This window comes from Cryptomeria japonica, chromosome 4 (genome assembly GCF_030272615.1).
Source record: "Cryptomeria japonica chromosome 4, Sugi_1.0, whole genome shotgun sequence".
Lineage (NCBI taxonomy): Eukaryota > Viridiplantae > Streptophyta > Pinopsida > Cupressales > Cupressaceae > Cryptomeria > Cryptomeria japonica.
In genome coordinates this window covers 498,923,403-498,945,506 of record NC_081408.1, presented here as the reverse complement: position 1 = coordinate 498,945,506, position 22,104 = coordinate 498,923,403, and positions in this window count along the sequence as shown.

Here is a 22,104-nt window from a genome sequence, read left to right as displayed (position 1 = left end):
AAGTAGTGCTTAAAAGTAGTAACGGTATTAATGAGCACTGCTTAAAAGCAGTAGTGACACTAAGAAGCACCGCTTAAAAGTAGCAGTGACATGAGGTGGCAATGCTTAAAAGCAACAGTGACATGAAGAGGCATTGCTTAAAAACAGTAATGCTATTGAGAGGCACCGCTTAAAAGCAGCAGAGGCTTTGCTTAGAAGTAGTAATGCTACTGAGAGGCATTGCTTAAAACCAATAGTGCTATTGAGAGGCACTGCTTATTTTCCATGCCTTGGCCAAATTTTCATGATTTTTCATTTTTTTTTTTGTATTTTCCAATTTTTTATTTTTTTTGAATTTTTTTTTTGTATTTTTGTATTTTTGAATTTTTAGAGACGCTAACTCTAAAATTAAACTACACTAAGATACCTATTCAACGGCAACTACGCTTAAAAAAGTGGGGGTCCCCATTTGCATTGAACCTTGCGAAGGAACAATAGGATGTGCAACATGACTGAAGGACCTTGGAAAATAGGTGTACATGAGTTTTAAAGAAAATAGTAAACAAAGATGTCATTTGTAGATTGTTGACATTTGGTAAGAGTAAAGATTGAGTGGAGGAAAACCACAAGAACAAAATGAAGAGGGTTGAGGAATGAAAGGGAAATGGAGAGAATAAGAATGCAACATGTCAAAAGAAAGCACCAACAAATCATGAAATATAAAGGACAAGAAAAGACAAAGCAAGGAATGAGAAGGAAAACAAAATAGTCTCAAGAAAGAGGAACACCTTTATGCACCTTAAGGACCGTTTCAGATACTCAAAGTCCTTATTACTATTGATACAATACTTACCTCTATGTATTGTTAGTAGTTGGGATTGAGATTGATGTTGGAAAGCTAGTTTGTTCTTTTGATTCTTCTCTTTTGAAGTGTTGAAATTCAAGCTTTTCAATCAGCCTTATGCTATTGTTGGTCTCATCCATGAAGTGTTGTTGGTGCTAATTGGAAATTTGAACCATGTCCAAAGCCTTGGCAATAATCTAAGTCCCATTCAACTACGAGTTTTATTGATCTTGAACTAAGGCAAGTTTTAGACCAAGAATAAGTCTTTTAGCTTTAAAGACATTGTTGGAAATGATTCTTGTGTTTAACATCCCTAAATTGATCATATTGCCCCTTTGATCCCTAATAACGACTTCCCTTCAATTCCTTGAGGTTGTTTTTGAAAGCACCATCAAATTTCACCTTGAATCATCTTGGGGAGCGTTGGGAGTGGTTTCAAACCTCTTTTTCTTCTTGACCTTTTAAACTTTGGGTTCACTTTTATCAGAATAACAATGAGATTTGGCATATTTTTAAGAATGCACAACTCGTTCAATTTGCATTCCTTATTGTTGTCTTTGAATTTTTTTACAAAAATCAAGCTAATATTGTGGGTACTAATGTTTACAAATTTGCTCCTAGAGTTGATTTTGAATTTTTGTTGTTGTTGTTGAATATTATGTTATTTCTTTCCAACCAAACCTTCTAGGTGATTGCATGTGAGGCAAGGTCCTATAATTCTTTGAGAGTATTGTAGAATTCTTTAAGAGTATTATATACTATTGGGCAAAGCCAAAACTCTAAATGTTCTTTAGAACTTGTAATGTAAGGATTTTGATGCATGAAGAAGGTAGCTAGTTTAAACAACAAATTTTTATATTACCTTAAGATGACATAGATTATACTACTATTTATATACAAAAATAAAGAAACTTTAAAACATGAATGATAAAGATGATCTATGTTGAAAGAAGAACTTATTTCTAACTAGTATCAAAAAAATTAATATATTTCTAACTAGAAATGAAAACATAAACATAGAAGAACCAGACACCAGACACAAGCTCTCAGTTTGGACATCAACGCATAGTTGAACGTCCTCATGACATGTCATCCTTCAATGATCAACTCATAACTTCTTAGAGTGTTTGTTTCAGATATGAAAAGTATCTTAACCTACACACACAAAGACGACAAAAATGTTGGGGCTTGTTAGGGGTTTGCCTCAGTCAAACCCTTGTTTTGGTCTTTCAACCTCTATTAACAGCTAGAGATAAAGATGATAAAATATAACTTGTTGATACTAACTATATAAGGAACTTAAAAGTAACAATACAAAGATAAAATGCTTGATATGGTGTCAACCTTGATCTATAAAGAATACCACCATTATATTTGGATAGCTTTGGAAAAAAATGATAAATGAATATTTCGATATAAAGATCTATTCTAATAGATACATAATAATAAAGATGCGCAATAGAGAGTATTACCAACAACTTGGGCTCTCTTTGTGATGTTAGATTTGAAAAAAATGATAAATAAATATTTCGATAGGAAGATCTATTCTATAGACACATAATTATAAGTATGCACAATATAGAGTATGACCCAATAGAGGGATTGGGTCATCCTATCGGCTAGATAGCCATTTTGGGGGGTTGGGGGGTTGGGGGGGAGATAGATCAAGTTAACTTTGAAAAGGGGTTGTGGTGAGAGAGGGAGTGAGGAGAAGAAGACACATACAAACATACTTGTAGTGAAGTAGTTGACACAGGCAATGAACCTTCCGAAGGAACAATAAGATGTGTAACATAAGTGGAGGACCTTTGAAAAACAGATATACATGAGTTTCAAAGCAAACAATAAAAGGAGATGTCATTTGTAGATGGTTGACATTCGGTAAGAGTGAAGATTGAGTGGAGGAAAACTAAAAGAACAAAATGAAGAGGGTTGAGGAAGAATGCAACTATCAAAAGGAAGCACCAACAAATCTTGAAATATGAAGGGAAAAAAAGACAAAGCAAGGAATGAGAAAGATAGCAAAAAGGTTGAATATAGGGGAGTGCGAGAAATGAAACCTGTAGGACAAGGGGAACAAAAAAACAACAACAAAAGAGGTAGCAAGAAGACCAAAACAAAGCAACCAAAAAAATAATTTAAATGGGAAAGAGTTGGAAAAGGAGGCAAGTTAGAATAGCAAACCAAAAAAGAGAGCAAATAGCTATGAAAGGAGGCAAAGAGTACAAAGGTGGCTTTTATGGATAAACAAAAGGTCAAATAAGAAAAAAAATCAAGAATAACCTTGTTGGTAGGATATAGAGGGTTGCGAGGCACCACGTATGCCATTTGGGTCATTTCTAGATCCATATATCCATTATATACTCCTAAATAGCCTTTAGAAACCTCTAATATGCCTAAATAAGCTATGAAAGAGTAAAATATTATAGAATGAAAGACGAATTTGTGGGAATAAGATAATTAAGAGTTATTATGAAAATATAAGACATTATGAAAAGGCATAAATAAGCTTTATAAAGAGGGAAAAGTGGGAGATAAGAGTAGAAAAGTGTGGAAATATGTGTGGAATAATATGGAATAAATATATGTGAGAGAATAAAGAGGTGATATATATATATATATATATATATATATATATATATCACACCTCTTTACTCTCTCACATATATATAATGAATGAATTATAAGGCATGTGTAAGACATTAAAGTGTAAGTGTGTGTGTGTGTGTGTGTGTGTGTGTGTGTGTGTGTGCCTAAAAATGGTCTGAAGACAATTAATTAAATAAACAATTATTTAATTAATCCCCCTTCCTAATTTAATTGAATTCATTAGGCAATTTGATTAAATTCTCCCTTTCATCTACTTATTAATAAATCTAAGGATTTATTTAATAGGTTTATTTCAATAGTCCCCTTTGATTAATTAATTCAAATTAATTGACCTCCCACCATTTAAATTCATTTCTTCTAATCCTTTAATTAATTAAAACAAATAAATTTATGAGTTGTTGAAAATTAATTAGTCTTTTCCTATTATTTGAATTTTTAAATTCAAATTACCCACATGCCACCTAACCTAACCTGACCTAATCCATTCCACCTAATCTTGGGTTTTGCCTAACCCTATCCTATCTTGCACATTCTAACCTCCTTATCCTAACCTCCTTATCCTAACCTCCTATGGTGTGGATATTCTTCCCTTGAGACACATGGCACTTTGGCCACATGTCTCCTTTCTTGGACACTTGCCCTCTCATGAGCAAGGCTCCTTGACACTTGTCACCACAGAGATGACAAGTGTCCCTTCCTCCAACCTCTTCTCCAACCTCCAATTTCACCCTTGATATCTTCAGACTCAATCTTGATCGTTGATTCCTACCACCTCATCCCTGGCTTTGGAAATCCTATAAATATCCCCCATTTTGGAGCACAAAGGATTCCATCTCATTATCAATTTAGGCATTGTTACTAAAGGCATATCATTTGAGCATTGTTGTTATAGGCAATTGCATCTTAGATTTAGCTTAATTTGATCATTTTCTAGCATAATTGTCGAATCATGTAGCTTAATCAATCTCTTTTCTAGCATAATTGCATCATCATCATAGCTTAATCATGCATATCTTTAGCTTAATTAGTCTCTTGGATCAATCTAGCTTAATCAATCTCATCTTTGCATATCATTATCATTTCAAATCCTCCATCTAGGTGTAGTCAAGTCAGTGGGATTGCTTATCTAGATCTGAGAGTAAATTCATACTCACATCTCTTAGGAGGCGATAGGTTGCTTTGTCATGGTTCATCTTTCATTTGCTTCTTATTTGCTAACCATGCTTGTGATGATCTATTGAGTGTTTGTGTTGCAGCTGTAGGTATCACACTTCACAGGCACGACAATTGTCCAAGAAGCCATTCACTCCTGCCAAATCCAGGGGCAGCCTAATATGCTGCTAAAATTAGACATTAAAAAGGCTTATGACAAAGTGGATTGGTACTTCCTATGCAGCTGCATGAAGGCCTTTAGCCCCCTGGATGAACCCCACCCAACCCGGAACGTTGATCCCCCCCAACCCGACATAGGGAATTATAGTCGGTATATAGTTGTTGTTGTTGGGTGGGAACTATAGTGCGTGCGTTCCGGGGATGACGACTTGTAACTAGAAAACAGTTACACACACACACACACACACATATATGAACACACACACACACACACACAGACAGATATATATATATATATATATATATATATATATATGTGTGTGTGTGTGTGTGTGTGTGTGTGTGTGTGTGTGTGTGTGTGTGTGTGTGTGTGTGCACAACAAAATATTACTTTACACTTTGGTCAAGATTTTTTTGTCAACATTGGTTCCATTGTTGGAACCTTATTTGTTGTTGCATAAGGAGGGAGATTATAGCAAAGAAGAAATTAGTATAAAATTTTTGATGATAAGTCAAAGTTTTTTTGTTTTTTTTTCAAGTAAATATTAATCAATTGGAAAAATTGAGGATAGAAAATGTGGGTTCAATGTGTGCAAGAGATATTTTTGAAGAAGAATTGATGAAAGTTAAAAGATGTCACTCAAAATTGATAGCAAGGCTAAATGAGTTAGAAAAGGAGATATCTAAATTATTATGTGAAAGCAATAATTTTGAACAAGGATTGAAGGAAGTTAAAATACACAATGAAGAACTGCAAAAAAAAGTCAAATTTGCTTATTGAGTTGGCTAACAAGATGATAGAAGATTTTAAAAAGGAAAAAAGTTTAGAGAAGGATGATGTATTAAAATTGAAAGAAGAAAATAATTGCTTGGATCAATTGTTTACAATTGTTTATGTTGAAATTGGAAACTAAAATTATTGTAAAACCTAATGAGATTCAACCACGAAACCCTAGTTCTACAATGCATCTAACATAAAACAAATGAAGATCCTAGCAACATGCAAGTGTGAAAATAAAATAGAAAGATTATACCATAAGCATGCTCCAAGGACTGTCTTCATTGTCTTCCTATCTCCATTGATCTCGCTTGATGTGTTATGGTTGCTCTCAGATTTTGTGTGCACAAGAGCTCAATAGAGAATGGACTGTGGTTGTGTATGCAATTTGGTAGAGTGTAGGTGCTTGTACTTGAATTCTATATGGATGGATAGGGAAGAGGTCTCTTTTATAGATAACACCCCAAAAATGGAGGGCTAGGATTAAGAGTTGGAGGGATAAATGGTCAACTGAGATTATAGGGTAGGTATAGAAAATGGTAAAATATTAGAGAGGTGGTTAAAGGTAAATTAAGAGATAAATGACAAGTGTCATGGAGGAAAAAAGCTAATGAATTAATTAAATAAATAAAGATTTATTTATTTAATAGAAGAGGTGTGGTCAATTAAATAAATAAAATATTTATTTAATTTAGGGAAAGGATAATTTAAATAAAATAGGAAAAGGCTAGAAGAGGATAAATGAATTATTTAAATAAATAAAAAATATTTAATTAATAGAAGGCTTAGGATAAAATAAATAATATATTTATTTAATTAAGCTAGGATAATGTTAAGTGTCTAAACTTTGCCCCTCTTGAAGACAATGTAGCTTGTTGCATTGTTTCAAAGAAAAATATAACACTAATATGATAGGTTGCCCCTAGTAAGGAAGACGATATGCCCCCTAGGTGGATTTTTTTTTCAAAAAATTTGGACAATCTCTTAAAAAAGAAAAGGCTAGAAAAGGCTAAGCAGGAAGGATAGGCAGGTGAAAAATGCCAAGGATGGGCGAAAATAGAGATTTGGGGGATCACAATGAGCACGAGGGTTACCATGTGCATTTAGGGTTACCACACCTAAAAATAGGAGGGTTGGATAGGGACCGCCTCATTTGCATCCATCACTTTCATAGTTCACGATGTAGAGCGAAGGAGAGTTTAACATAGCCATGGCGGAGAGATTTACTGATTTGAGTGAGTTTTACAACACGTGTAGCTAGAGGGGTATGGAAAGCCGGTATGTACCCTGTTGTCCTTTTTATTTTGTGAATTTATTACGTCAGAAATAGGGCTAGAATGTAGATTGCCAAAAATGCGGTAATAGGTAAAATGTTGAAAACATGTATATGACAATTCTTAGCGCGCCTAGGTTAAGTTGTGTCATGTTTATGGTAAAAACATGTTTAGGGTCATTTAAATTGGGTTTGTGATGCATAAAAGTGTGTTTGTACGTAAAAAATGCATATAGGGTCAGTCCTACCATGTATGTGTCAAATGCTAGTGCGTTTGTGGTGTTAGCACGTATGTGTCAAGGATATTTGCGTTTATGGATTTTTGATGTGTATATGTCAAACAATGACGTGTATGTGGTCAAAATGCATTTGTGCACGATCAAAATGCGTTTATGGTTTGCTAACACGTATGTGATAAACATTAGCATGTATATGGTCAAAATAGGGGCAAAACAAGCTATCACCATGATAAACAAAAACAACCAATAGGATATATAGTTGGATTGATGAAATATGACAATTTCCCTAGTAGGATAGGTTGTAGAGCGACTGATGAAGCTGATAAAGCTGGTGAAGTCACTAGAGAGAGCCACCAAAGCTCAATTGATAAGATTTTGACACTGATGTGATTGCGTTTGTGATTGTAGGCAAACTTAGCCCCACTAGATTCACACAAGTGATTCCCTTGGACTCAAAGGTTGAGAACACAACTATCAGAGGATGATCATTTGACACTATTTGTGCTTGGTTTATGGCATGCAACCTTCATGCCTGAGATTCAGACGAATCTCTTGCTTTGAGCGATGGTACAATGTGCTTTGTACCTTCCATTTACCCACATAAGAGATGTTGGTTACTTTGGAGAATATCTACTGGATTCTATGAATCCCTATCCATGGTGAGTAGGTTGTTTATGATCGAGAGGGAGGTGACACAAATGCTATGTGCCAGGTGTTCGATTGCGAGGATTTAGAGGTCCACGTCAGTCACATTAGCTAGGATGAGATGTATGAAGTGGGGTTGGTGAGATGGACTCGGTCAACAATTATTGGTGGAGTCATTAGTGGCTACATATGTCCAGATCGGATGACCCATGGCATGTCCATAGGATGGGGCAGAGCCATGGAGATGATGCCGACACAGGGGACATGGCTCGCTTGAGGCCCCTATATGTTGGCCTATTTATGCCATGATATGCGTTAGTTTGTGTACCTTGGAGGTTGCAGGATTTTTCACACTTTTACAGATTTGGGCCTTTGAGCACATTGTAATGACAAGGACAATTTGCTATAGGGTTCGTGGGGTAGGACAACCCTATGTACATATGTACAACATGATTGTCTCCTAGCCTCAACTTGAGAAGATGGATTACTGGTGGAGGGTCATCAATGATATCGATACAATGATTTGGAGACCCTACCTAGATTGTGAGCCCTAGGAGAAGGATGACTGACAAATACCCTACTACTACTAGACATGATGCTTGATTGGTCAAACCACGTTTATCATTGAGAGGCACCTACCAAATAGGGTGTCTAGCTAGTTTGGATGGGTACAAGCACAACTGTTGGGGTCTATAGAGTTTACATATACACAATAGGAGATTGTGCATTGGGGGTCGTATTTATCTTATGAGTTTGTTGTAGCTGAGTTTTAGAAATTTACACTAGTACTTGGGATCCACAATTGGATGTGGATGATGCAGGGATGACTCCTAACTATGAGGCATACTTTAGAGCACATCCATTTCCACAGTTGACAGGAGTAGGGGAGCCCATGCCCTGATTGGATGATGATATTGATGGGGAGTAGCTTGCGCGAAAATGAAGTAAGAGATGGAGGGGGAGTGGCTCAGAGGGGGATGATGAGGGTGAGGGAGGGAGGGAGGGGTGGACGATAACTGAGGCCACCATTAGGGAGAGGTGGACAAGGCTGACCTAGTCCATGAGTAGTGTTGAGATAGGTACAAGTACCGGTGGTAAAGATATAGGCACAAGTTCCAAGTGCACCAGTATAGGCATATGCTACATAGGTATAGGTTCAAGTTGTACCTCCCTAGGCTGAGAGGGAGGGAGGATAAGGAGGGGATGCTGCTAGGCAGAACCAACCGAGATAGAGATGGGATTGGGAGGGTAGGTTTGAGTAGCCCAAGGGAGGAGATGGTTACAAGGTGATAGAACACTTCACGAGCTTTTTGGCGCATCAAATAGTTCACCAATCGGACATCCATTTCACAAGTTATGGCCTCCAAGAGTTTGGACTCTTGTAATAGGAAATATAAATTGTATTGGACACATAAATTAGTTGTAAAAGGGAGGAAAATGTGTTGATGTGTGTTTTGACACGTCATAGGGCATCTAGAATGGGGATAAGGTCGACTCTACTTTATTGGGTGGTTTAAGCCCATGGTTTTGTAATACTGTTTGACGATTTCTTGTATTGTATCTCCTATATATGAGATGTGTGAGATAGAGGTTGTGTGTGTAAGTCCTATATATGAGATGTGTGAGATAGAGGTTGTGTGTGTAAGAGTCTAATGGCTATTGAGCTACCTCTAAATCTCTGATTAGTGGTACTCCTATGAAGAGCTTGCTCTGCAAGTATATTGTAATCTATTATTGATTGCTAAATAATATATTGAGGTGCTTTTGGAGTGTAGGGGTTTTCTCCTGAAAGGGTTTTCCCCACGTAAATCACTGTGTTGCTGTGTTGTGGTATGCATGATATTCTGTTTATTTTTGTAAATTTTGTAATGATCTGTAAAAGTTTTTGTATTGCCCTTCTCTCAAGGTTGGTGTAGGAATTTTTTCCGCTACTTAACTTCCTTACAAGAATTCCCTAATAATTAGGAGGGATCATATCTTACCTTCTAAGAGATATTATCCCAAGTGCTCTCGTAAAACACACATTTTGTGAACCTTCATCAATTTACAAAATTTCCACCCAACAGTTTTTTGGTGACTTTGCTGGGGAAACGAGGTACAACTAGTTTCTACTCTGGTTGAACAAAGTTACACCCAAGGATGCAAAATCAAGGTGTTGTTGATCCTATCTTTGAACTTCTTCAAAAACATCATTTTGATTACTTATCTGTGCATGCAAGTTCTTCCCTTTAGAGAACAAGAAGTTTTCCACCTACAAGTCAAAGGTCTCCTATTCCAAGTGAAGCTTTAAGTGCAACAAGGCCTTTGGTAATTCCACAAGTATAAAGGTTCGTAATCCCTCCATTTTAGCTAGTACAACCAGTTGCAATGGCCACACAAGGACCTTGGGGAGAAAATTTTGGTCCTCTTAATTTGACTCCACCACTTCATCCTCTTCCACAAGGGTCGAGGAAAAATATTCCCAAGTTATTTGGGGATGGTAAGCAACACCCGAATGAACACATTGCAACATTCCATATTGCATATGGTATTCTTGGTGTGGAATTTGAAAATGTAGCAATATGTCTTTTTGTTGAGACGTTACAAGGTGTTGTTGCTGATTGGTTCTATCATTTGCCACCTCAAAGTATTACAACTTGGGACATGCTTAAGACTCAATTTGAAGCACATTTTAAGCCAACAAAAGATGCACATGCTCTTTTGGCTCAAATTACTTCCATGAGGAAAGAACCACATGAACCTATGAGGGATATTGTGGTTAAGTTCAACAAGTTGAAGAATAGAATTCCCAATGCTTCTTAGTTTACTAAGGAAAATCTGAAATGTTTCTTTATAAATGCACAATTGCCTTAAGTTAGCTTCTTGTTAAGAAGAACACCTCTGATAGATTTGTCCATAGCTCAGTCTCAAGTGGTGAAGATGGAAGACCACTGAATCTTAGCTAGAAAGATTAAGAAAGATCTAAACAAAGCTAAAGTAAGTTTTTCTACTCCAGAAGTCTCAAGTTTTTCTCCTGCGGGTACTACTGATTCTATGGTGCAGAGACTTGCACATGAAGTTCTTTCTTTGAAAAAACAAATTTCTCAAACATACTTCCCTACTCCATGCAAAGATGTTCCATGAAGAACCTACCCAAACAATGCTTCTAGCTATGTAGCTAGAAACCAGAATAAATTGTCTCCTCCTCCTGAAAGATTGGTTCTTGAAGCACCTCTTGTTAATGCTTCAGTGGGATATTATGAGACCGAGCAAGGAGACAATGTTGTTGAAGATCTTCGACTTGAAGACATAGTTAATTCCTTTCAAAAGGAAGAAGGAGAATTAAGTGGCGACTCTAGTATCCGGTTTTTGCAGTACCAGGAAGCCGAAGATGAAGGTAAGAGTGAAGCATTTGCAGTCTTAACTCGTTCTCAAACTCCTAATAAGTTTGATCAACAGTCTTGTGATAAGTCCAAAGCAAAAGATGCACCTTAGTTGTTGGTCACTCTTGCGAAGAGAGGCACTCCTTTGCCCACCTTACCCAAAGATTCGGTTGCAAATAATCAAGTATACCTAATCCTTCTTCATCTAATGTGCCAAAGAATGTGTCAGTTAGTCCCAAACCTGTAAGTGATGTATCTACTTCTTCACTTAATCTACAATACCAACCTTTTGACATTATAGATCATGCAAAGAAAACCAAGATCCAAATGTTAGAAGTTGAATATCTTAAGGCTAACCTTTAACAATTCGATAGGTTGGCTAAATTTGTTAAAGAAAAAGAAATTCCTCAAGTTTCTGTAGCTTCTCAAAATAACTTAGTTGCTTTCCCATCCACCGTTTCAGGTAGGATTGAACCCTTTTATATTTCTCTTCTCATTAACAAGTACAAGCTTAGCAACTGTGTCATAGATTCTGGAGATTTAGATAATGTAATGCTCGATAAGGTAGCTAATGCCTTAGGACTTACTCTCACCAAAACTTTTGGTAAACGATTTTCAATGGAAAACAAAAAAGTATCCTTGATTGGTCAAATCAAGGATTCTCAATTTGCTTTTGCTGCATATCATGACTTGAGAATCAAGATGACCGTCTTAGTAGCGGATGTTCCAGCCTCCTATAGTATGCTTTTGGGAGGAAATTTCTATAAGGATGTTGGAGGCGAGATTAACATGGATTGGTCAGAAGCAAGGATACTTGTTAAAGGTGAAATGCAAAAAATGCTTCCTGAAAACGAAGTGAAGTATTATGTGGTCAAATCAGATGATCACAAGGCTCAAATTTTATTTGAGTCATCTGGTATGGGTACTTATTTTTTTTAAAGTAGAAGAAGTATCAAGTTCTTCAATTAGCTTTGGTAATGATAGTATGTCAATAGAAGATTTTATGTCTATCTCTTCTTCTGCTAAAAATTCAGAGCTTATATCAATCTCTTCTGATGATGAAACTTCCAGTTCACAGCCTGCCATTGCAGAAAGTGACAATGAGGCATGGCTAATGGAATTTGATGGAAGTTGTACCATTGACAACTCTGGTGTCGGGGTTGTCTTAGTTTCCCCTCAAGGTGAAATGTTTCCATATTATTTCAAGATTCAATTCTCTAATACTAATAATACAACTCAATATGAATCTTTGTTGTTGGGTATGGAGGTGGCTCAAAAGAAAGGTATTAGAAATAAACATACAAAAGGAGATGCTGAATTGGTAGTTTGCCAAGTCAGAAATATCTACTAGACTAGAAATGATCGGTTGAAACATTATTGGAATTTGGTTCGGGAAAATATTAATTTTTTTATTCTTTCAATATATCAGTGGTATCAAGGGAGTTTAACTCTAGAGCAGATTCACTTGCTCAATCATCAAATCTTTTGATTTCTCACAGTGATTTTTCCCAGGATATTTATTTTATTGAATTTATTTGTAGGCCAAGTGTACTAGACAATTGGGACCACTAGCAAATTTTTAATGATGATAAGCAAATTGTGAACTTCCTTGAAACTAGTGATGGTTTCAATAACTTGTACTTTGAAGGAAGTAATTGCTCTAATTCCACGACAAGTGATGAATCCTCACATGATGAAGGTTTCCTATAGTTGAAGGGAAACAAGATTCCAAAAGGCCTGGTGTCAGTGGAGAAGTTATTTGATAATTATGATAGGTATATCAAACAACAACAACAAGTGTCATTAGATGATGCCATAGGATATGAGAAATACAACATCGGATCAAAAAGTGATCCTAAATATGTGAACATTGGTAAACAGTTGTGCCCCAACTGAAAGAAAGTTGTTCATACAATTGCTACGCCAGTACATTGACATGTTGGCATAAACCTATGATGATTTGAAGTCTTTCAAACCTAAGGAGGTACGACATGATATTCCACTCAAGTCTAGGACGACGCCTTTCAAGTAGAAGCAAAGACAATACAATCCCAAGATCTCAAGTACTATTCTCTCAGAAATTTGGAAGATGTTGAATGCAAAATTAATATTTCCAATTCATCATTCATCCTGGATTGCTAATATTGTACCTGTAGGAAAGAAGAATGGGGAAATTTGCATTTGCATGGATTTTCAAAATTTGAATCAGTCCTCTTTAAATGATAATTATCCTTTACCGGTGATGGATCAAGTCTTGCAAATAGCCACTGGTTCACAAATGTTCTCCAAGCTTGATGGTTTCTGGGGCTACAACCAAATTGAGGTCAACGAGGAAGATCAACATAAAATCGCCTTCACAACTGCTTGGGGTACCTTTGCTTATCGAAGGATGACTTTCGGTTTGATCAATGCAGGCGCAACCTTCCAGAGGGTTATGGACATGGATTTTTGAAGTACCATTGGAAGGTACCTTGTTGTGTATCTTGACAAATTAACAATTTTTCCCAAGAATCACCACAATCATCTTTTTCATTTGGAAGATGTTTTGAGAAGATGTCATGAACATGGAATCTCTTTGAATCCCAAGAATTCAATTTTTGGAGTTACAAAAGGTAAGCTTCTTGGACATATAGTGTCCAAATAAGGTATCAAGATTGATCCGGAAAGGGTTACTATCCAAAGCTTATCTTTATCTTCAAATAAAACAACCGTTCACTCTTTCTTTGGCAAATTTTTTTGAGAAGGTTTGTTCCAAACTTTGTTGAGAAAACACATCATATTGTGAATATGATGAAATGTAAGATTGCTTTTCGCTGGACTCTAGAAGGGAAAGCAACCTTTGACGAAATAAAGGAAGCAATAACTCATGCTCCAGTGTTGGTATGTCCTGAGCATACCAAGGATTTCATAATGTACAATTATGCTTCTGATCATACACTTTCTGCGATTCTAGTTTAGAAGAATTCATAAGGTATTGAGTCTTCCACAACTTTCATGAGTTGTCCTCTCAAAACTCATGAACTTAAGTATTTTCAAATGGATAAGCATTCTTATGCTATGGTCAAAGTAGTGAAGCATTTCCGGTTTTACATCTTGAATTCACATGTCATATGTCTAGTTCCAGATACTATCATCAAGTCGATTTTGACACAACAAGATTTTGGGACTAAAAGAGGTAACTGGATAGCTAAAATCTAGGAGTATGACTTGGAGATTGGACCTTGGAGATTCAACCTACCAGGTTGGTTCGAGGTAAAGGTCTTTGTCAGTTGATGACAGAGAACCAACCTGAAGGAGTAGTTCCTCTTGAAAGAAATTAATATGGGATATCCCAATAGTTCTATTTGTGAGCACTGTGGATGAATGGTATTCTAACATTGCTTATTTTCTCACTTATGGTGAATGCCCTACGCATCTCACATATAAGGAGAAAATAAATCTAAAGTTGAAAGCAACAAACTATGATATTTGGGAAAATGGTTTGTTTAAAAGAAGTCTTCATGGCACATTCTTAAGGTGTGTTGATAAAGCTCAACAAGATAAGTTGTTGGAGTCTTTTCATAACTTAGCTTTTGGCGGGCATTTTTCAGCTCCAGTGATGGCTCATAAGATTTTGAGAGCCAGGTATTATTGGCCTACCCTTTATCAAGATGCCTATGATTGGGTCAGGAAATGTGACTTATGTCAGCAGTTCGTTGGTAATCCAATCTTGCCACATTTCGTCTCACGCCAGTGGTAATTGAGGAACCGTTTCAACAGTGGGGTATTGACTTTGTTGGTCCAATCAATCCACCTTCAACTCTAGGTCACCACTATGTTTTGATGACAACATATTATTTTACAAAGTGGGTCGAGGCAATTCCAATTAAGCATGCTACATCTGAGGTGGTGTGTGATTTAATAAAAGAAAATATTATCAACAGGTTTGGTGTTCTAAACAAGATTGTAGCAAATAATGCTACTTATTTTTCCTCATATGAGATTACTCAGTTTTCCTTTGAGTATCACATTATTCTTGCTCATTCTTCAGATTATTACCCATAGGGCAATGGTCAAGCATAATCCAACAATAAGAATCTGATTACCATTATCAAGAAATTGGTTGATGAGAATCAACGTTTGTGGTATAAGGCTTTGATTGATGCTTTGTGGGTGGATAAAATCACACCAAAGATAGCTATTGGTTTATCACCCTTTTAGCTCCTTTATGGTATCAATGTAGAAATTCCAGTCACTTTAGATCTACTAACTCTGAAGTTATCAAAGGTAATTGAAGACCAAACATATGAGAGTTCACTGGATAAGTGTATCATGTTCCTCTTGGAACTTGAGGAAAAGCAGGTTTCAGGTGGTGGACCATATTTTAGAACAACAAAATCAGGTCAAAGCTCTTTTTGATAAGAAAGAAAAGTAGAGAGATTTTGAAGTGGGCGAGCTTGTCTTACTTTGAGATAAGAGGCGTGAGCCTAAAGGAATGCATGACAAGTTTGACCCTTTATGGACGAGACCCTTCACTATTCATCAAATTTGTGGTGAAGGCAATTACCTCTTGGAATACAATGACGGAACTCCATTTTCATTGCCACATAGTCGCCAACATCTCAAGTTTTTTACTCAGTGAAGTTTTGACAAGTTGGTTTGATCTTTCCTTTTAGTTTTGTTTTGCATATTTTTGTTCTTCCCTATCACCTGACTCTAGCCCAATGGATGGATGAAGGAACTTAGAGCGTTGAGATTCTACACCCGTCACTCATTCTTGACGAATAGTCAAAGGTTGTTCCCTAGTCCAAGCCAATGTTATCCTTGATTTTAGTATTGAGAAAATCGAGGGTACCCCACAATTTTTTTGCCCATTTGTGGTTTTTATGGTGTATGCATGCTTTACAATACATCATTGTCATCATAAGCGCCTCATTCCCTTGTTTGTCCTCTTTTCACGTAAGTGTGAAATTTAGGTGCAAATCGGGTTTGTAAACCCGATTTACAACAAGTATGGTTTTTAGGTGCAAATCGGGTTTGTAAACCCGATTTACAACAAGTATGGTTTTTAGGTGCAAATCAGGTTTATAAACCCGGTTTGCACCTATTTATGACATTCAAGTTATTAAATGTCCACTTGTGCAAATCGATATAGGAGTCTTTTTCCTTTGTTTTTAAGTCCTTTTCCTCCATTTTGGTCTACATTTTATCTGCTAGAGTTAGCTTGAGGTCGTGGGTGGAGAATTCGTTCAGATTTCTTTCAAAGTTTTTATCTAAACTGGTATGTATTTCTTTTTGTTCTTCTAATTTAGGGTTTTGAAACCCTTTCTTTCGAATACATACCATTTTTTGTTCAATTTATTGCATCGTAATTCACAGTAGTGATGTCACACAGGATCATTGGCCCAAATGACACCACATTATGATGTCATCCAGGTCAATGGTCTCGGGCAACATTTCTTTATTCACTGGTTTTTGTTTTTCATTCTTCCTTATTGTGGTGTTGGGCGGGGCTGTGAGCCTGCCACACATCACAAATCACAGTGGTGCGTGGCGGGTTTGCGACCTCACCCCACACCCAAGTTATGCCTTATTTTTTATGCTATATATTGCCATTGTATTGTGTGTATGGTGGGGCCGTAGGTCCAACACACACCATACAACATGGTATGTGGTGGGTCTGCGACCCCATCACACACCCGGTTCTTTTTAAACTCTTGCATTGTTATATCCTTGTGGTGCGAGGCAGGGCCATAGGGCCGCAACACACCACCCTTTGTAGTGGTTTGTGACCAGTCTGTGATCCCGCCTTGCACCGTATTCACTACTGTTGTTTTCACCATGTGATACAAGTTTTTGGTGCTTGGTGGGGCCATAGGCATGCCATGCACCAAACTCGGTGCATGGCAAGTCTACCACCTTGCCAAACATTGACACTCTTCCATGCCCATTCTTTGGTGTGAGGTGGGGATACAAACCCACCCTCCACCAAAAAATTGCTAACTTTTAAGAGGTGTAAGGTGGGTTTGTAACCTCGCCTTGCACCCTTGATTTTCAAATTGCCCTTTATTATGGTGTATGGTTGGGTTATAAACCCACCTCACACCATAGTGTGTTATGCTTTTAACAAGTGTAATTTGGGTTTCCAAACCCGAATTACACCAGCTACCCACACTTTCATAAGTGAATTTTTTTGAGCTTATAAACTCGAATATCACTTATCACACACGTAAATTGGGATTTTATGCCTAATTTTCCTTAGAGATACCAAGATACTATGAGGGCTTTTGGAAACCCTAATGGCCTAAAGTGCATCATTTCTTGAAGATTGTTCAATTTAGATGAACAAAATGATTGATCAGTTGTATCACTATAAGACTGATGATTTTTCTTTTCTCAATGTTACTATCATATCAATGACAAAAGCTTCTCCAAGCAAGAGGGCGATGAAGTTCAAGAAGCAAGACCCCCATCTGGTCTTCCCGCCTTCTTCAGTCACTTCAAATATTGACCACATAATGGATAAATAAATAGGCCATGTTGACCTATCCAAATTTCTAAAGAGGGTTGAGAAACCTACTTCCTACAACAAAATGGAATCTATTATCAACAATAGTATCCACCTAGTGGTGACTTTCCCCGTGTCTGCTCAGGACCCTGAGTTTGTGATGGTAGTTGTGAACCACTTTGTTCCAGTCAATAGAAGTGTAAAAGATGAAACCAACAAGAAATTGATCAATCTTGACGAGGACTTCTTTGACACTATCTTCAAGTGCCCCAGTATTGAGAAGTATTATGATTTTACAATGCAATCAACTATAGCCTACTTTGATAGAAACTCTGACAAATGTAGGTAGAATATGAATGATAATTGGCTGAAGACCCCAAGGCCTACCATTGCTAGATGGCCAAAGACTTTTCCCAGAAGTGAATTCATTGAAGAAGTCAATGATTTGATAACTCTATTGAGCAGGGTGAAAGGCCTTCCCACCTCCAACACCTACTATAAATGGATGTATCAATACATTCACGTGATCAAACAAAATAAGGAGAAGATATTTTGGGGAAAACAAATTAGTGATGCCATTTGCGAGTAGATCACTATTGTCACAAAAGTTTGCACCATTGATGACCCAAGAAACCTTGATCATCAACCTTGTGAAACATTAAATCAACCTCTCAAGTGTGGGACTTGCAGAAGTGAGGTTGAGTCTCTGAAGAAGATCGAATTCCTTTCCAATCTGATACAGGTGTTGGACCAACCCAACATTGATAAAACTAACCTATGTTTTGACAGGGAAAAGGGCAAGAGAGAAGGCTTGCATGAAAGAAGGGAAATAAGGCTTGCACCTAGGCTGAAAGTTGATCTACCCCACTTGTAATTGCTTAGAACATTAACAAAACTGCCCAAAAGATACACAAGTTCTATCTAAGTCTAGCTTTGTAAGAATGAGTCAAGGTTGGAATTATTAATAATAGCAGAGGAACAAACAATATTCTCAGATGCCACCCTAAGAGGAGTCAACAATATCACACATGCTGAGAAAACAAGAAAGAGATTCATTCATACAAACAAGTAAGAAAAACACACATTTGCATAAACCAGAACTAGGTAAGGCAAGCAAAATATTATTAATGTAGAGGCCAGGTAATTTTATAGTCGCACAAGTCATAGACTACTGTAACAGAAAAAGAAGGGAAGATCCTGTAAATAGGTTACAAAATTGTATTTATAGTTTAGGCATAACTCAGATGATTACATTTGAGAAAACCCTAACCCCACCCAGGTTAGGTTACACAAATATCAGAGAGTGGAGAAGATCAGATTGAAAAATTTGATGGCGTGGTGCAGCTAGCCTCTAAAGGCATCCTTCGCCTCTGGAAGAGCAAAAATCCCCACAAATTAGGGAAAACTCTGCATCTGAATGCATCTCTATGTACCTGCAGAGCCCAAAAGTCTCTGAACTGCATTCACAAATCATGGGTGGCGTAAAAAATCAGCTACAAGCGTTATGTCTAGAGTAACGATGAGCAAATCAAGTGCTTGCACTGAAATTGAGTCCAAAATCGGACACTGACTGAGCAAAATGAGGACCTCGACCATCGGGTTGACAACCACCCCTGACAAAGAGCATTCAAACTCAATGACCATGATGAATTCAAATGTCCACAGTTGATTTGAGAGATTCGCAGGAGTATGGACGTGCGAGATCTCTCCACCTAGGCACTTGACAGGCCCAAAATAAGATTAACATGTGGCCGTCAGATCCGGCCTTTATGAAGATCCGACGACCGCACATGTCCGACGTGGCACCCCGGGTCCGTGTCTCATTCACTATGTTGACCGTCGACTGCACTGAGTTCTTATCCCGCAACATTATAACGGGTCAAATTTTACCTCGCGGGATAAGAATCCGCATTGTTTCTGCTTCACTTTTCTTATCCCCCGACCTTTCTTCACTGTCACTTCAACCTCGCGGGATAAGCCATCTTGAGTTTTCTTTGTCGGCCTTCACTATTTCTTATCCCACGAGCTTCCTTCTTTTTTCTTTATCCTCGTGGGATAAGTGAAAAGCTTAGCTTCGCCCCCAACAAGCTTATCTCGCGACATCCTCGGTGCATTTGTTCCACTCCACGGGATAAGGAGATACTCCTTCGCCTTTGTTATGTCTTATCCCGCGACATCTATTGAACCTTTGTTTCACTCCACGGGATAAGGTTTTCTTTGTTTTCGCTTTGTCCTCTTACCCCACACAACCTTATCCCGTGAGACCTTTTTATTTTCTCTCTGTTGTCTGAAGATGCCGACTGAACCCTACGAAACACCTAGTCGACTGGGGCCCACCTCGGTGCCAAATAACATGTTGCAGACTGAGGCGGTCAATAACACGACCCGATCAATAACACAACATGCTATTTACATGAGATGCTGATGTAACATATGAGTCACGTTGGTCAATAACACTCGTGTTATTGACACATCATATAACCCCCGTGTTATATAACACTACAAAACTATGAAGAAGTAGCTAACTCTGCTAAGACTGATAACACGACATGTTATTGGTATTGACTAACACGAAATGTTAGTTGCTGATAGGGAGCTTGGTAGGTAAGCACTCACAAGGCTAGTTTGCTCAAAGGAATCAATTTATTGACCAAGGACTTGTAGAGTCTGTTGTATATGACTACTCAATCTGTCTTATTGTTGTAATGCCAAGTACTCCGTGGTTTGCTTGCCTAACAAACTCCCTTTTTGGTGATGACTCTTGCCCATGCATAGATCTACTCAAAATGCTTATTGCTTCTAACTATACTTTCTCATGCTTGGCTCTTGGGGCCTTCAACCTTAGGTTTCAATGTGTACTAGGGGTCTTCCACAAGGAAATGCAGGGTCAGTAAGGTATTGTTCACCTTGGAATGCTCATAATCTTGTTTTGTGGTCCATAACCCTCAACTTGCTCAAATTCATTAACAAGGCTCAACTACCCCAAATGAGACTGCACACTGTCTAGGAGTCCCAAGTACTCTTGTTGGATTGTTTGGAATGTCTTCATTATGTTTCATAAGCCCCAAGTTTCATTTTTCCATTGGGTTCTTGCATTCTACAAAATTGTCATTTTTTTTTGTGTTATGCAGCAGGGCTACTAGCCCGTGGAGGCCTAATTGGCCTTATTTTGCTTCTACCAGTCAATGATGGTCCTTCCCACCACAAAGCTTGTTTGGAATGATGTTTTAGGAGTGTATGCTCAAGGATTTTTGAGGTTTAGCCCACTGTTAGTGCAGATTTAAGACTGTCCACCTTTTGTGGCATAATTGGAGGGTTTGGTAGGGTTTGGAGCAAGTAATGTTTGAAAGTCTCTCTCACTCCACTCTACAAGCCTCCTCATTGGTATAGGACCTCTGCCACATCTTAAAGAGCCTTCCCCTGCTTTTTACCTACAAGGAAAATGTCAAACACTTGGACACAAGAAGGAAAACAGTGAATTGCCTCTGCCACTGTCTTTTTACTGTCTTTTACCAGTCAACAACTTTTTCTCTTTGGAACCTGCAAGAATGAAGAGTTTGGAAAATGGGAAGGTACCTCAATGAGGTCTTAAAACATATACACTCCACCTATTACATTGCCTTCAAGATACAAGGCATGGATAACGCTTTTAGAAGCATCCCAATGAGCATTTTACAAATTACCATTCACAAAACAGTGAGCATACTGTTTGTTTACAAAATAGGAATTTTTGAAAAAGTAAGCTTAATCTAACAAGCCAAGGTGATGATCAACACTCTAGAACACACTTCCATATTACTGCCTCATTGTTTGGTTCATTCCAAATTGCTTGTGGATGACAATCTTGAGTTTTCTCCATGAACTAGCCTAGTTGCTCCAACTTGCCTAGTTCACACTCAAATGCATCTTCAAACCACTTTTCTGGCACAAAAATAAAGGAATGTACATTATATACACATGGATCAACTTGGAAGAATCCATTGGAGGGATCCCAGACCTGGATCAACCAAGTTGACACATTTTACAACTCCAAACCCCTGGTAGGGTAGCAGATACACAATTTACAAATATTTTTGTATAAACACCTTGCAAATGAAAAACCAATGAAACAATTACATGAGAAGCCTTGTTACATCAACATCTTAACTTCCAAGAAGGTACAATATGGATTTGTACAGCTACAGTACAGACTGCCCTTCAAAAGGAAAATAAAACAGTCATAAAAGCCAAAAAACTTGATTTCTATTAAGTTTCACTTGTAAGAATAATCACCAACCCTTTCCAAGGAAAAGGGAGGCCTTATATAGTTTCTCTAGTTGGTTTCCACACCCTTATACATACAAGAGGCTTCAATAACTACATTTTTCAAGAAAATGACAATTTTGACAACTTTCTTAAGCCAAATGACAACTTCTCTTGCTCACAAAGGCATTTTTGACAACCTAGCCTTATCAACTTGCGTAAACAACTTATAAATGCTTAGAAACACTAAACAAACATGTTTCAATTCTCTTGAAGACATTAGGAGACCTTTTTGGCAATTTTTCACATTGTT